This window comes from Dermacentor variabilis, chromosome 5 (genome assembly GCF_050947875.1).
Source record: "Dermacentor variabilis isolate Ectoservices chromosome 5, ASM5094787v1, whole genome shotgun sequence".
Taxonomy (NCBI): Eukaryota; Metazoa; Arthropoda; class Arachnida; order Ixodida; family Ixodidae; genus Dermacentor; species Dermacentor variabilis.
In genome coordinates, this window is record NC_134572.1 from 22,695,450 (window position 1) to 22,696,980 (window position 1,531).

The window sequence follows — 1,531 nt, forward strand, 5'->3', positions numbered from 1 at the left end:
GGCCAATAAAGTCCAATGTTCACCGTAAATGAGAGATGCCTGTGTCCTACGCGCATGCCTTGCAGATAATGGACCGAACCATTATTGTATGGGGTTGGTTGGCTCACTTTCATCCGACTCGACCTCGTACATTATAAATGGGAAGATACAATAGAATATACAAATGCGGAGATACAGCCTGATAAGGGGCAAAAAAGTGTCACTTGAAACAAACTTCACTGCACGCATACGCAATAAATCGCAACAGTATATTCACAAGAAAACAACAGAAACAAGAAACAAACAAGAAATGAAATAGATTTCATACTTTCTACCCATCCCAGCATATTGAAGGATGTTGAAGTGTTAGGTAAAGTGCAGTGATCGTAGGTTGGCGAGGTTTAGGATTCATTTTAATTTGAAGTAATAAAGAATAAAATTGGTCAGGAAGAAGCAGGCCAACCTAGGCGCAGTAAGGGTAAAAGCAGAGCAATTCGGGCAGCTACTTGCCTGCAGACAGAAGAAGAATGTAAACATTATACTAATCCACACAAAAAAAAAGAGACGTTAAAGAATTGAAAAATTATAGGTTCATTAGCTTACTCCCAATAGGAAAAAGGATGCCGCGGAACAAAGCCAAGGACACGAGAGAGCGACACGCACACAGCGCTGACTTACAACAGTTAATTCTTGAATCAATGAAGGAATAAATATATAGCGTGCTACCAAACGCAATATGTGAACGATCGGCAAAAAACTTGGAAGATCATTTGCAATGCTGTTAATTCTAGCCACGTACCTACAGAGCACGCGCAATGTTTGCCATTCAAACCCTGTCAAGATAAGCCATTTCCCGAGATGAAAGTGCAATGGAAGGAGAACTGACGCACGAGCTATCAAACTTCCTAATGAAATCTGCCTCAATTATTTCACGTCTCAGCTGTTAACTACGTTTAGCCAGCGCTTCGGTTTTTTCAAAGCAGGGCTTACGCTTGTGGTCGCGGCAATGAATACCCAGACGGCCCTGTACCGTGTAGTACACATCGTTATGGTTCTCCCTGAGGCGATAATTTGAGCACTTTCCCGTCTGCCGCACGCACTTGTTTCCCCAAGAGAGTGGAATAACATAAACCACGCCAGTGATGCAGAGCACTACACCCTTCTTGCGTTTTGCAGTACAGTGATCATGCCTGGCTTGTGAAGCAAACTTCCAAAGCTTTGCCAATTTTTCCGGAGCGGGAAAAACCACGGCGACACCAGCGCGTTGCCCTACACTCTTCAGTTTGTGGGACACATCATATATATATATATATATATATATATATATATATATATATATACATGATGAAATGTGAGACGCTTGGTCCACAGAGAACCATACGCATACTGCTCGGTATCCTACACCGGCACGACAAGACTTTCCGGAGAGGTTGCGCTCAAGTGAACGCGTCGCAATCTGACGAGTCCCCACAGTGGTGGCGGTGAGCGACCATTGTTTCTTTTTCTCGTCTGCAAGCCAGAAAGCGTACAAAATTCTGCCAGGGAAAAATTC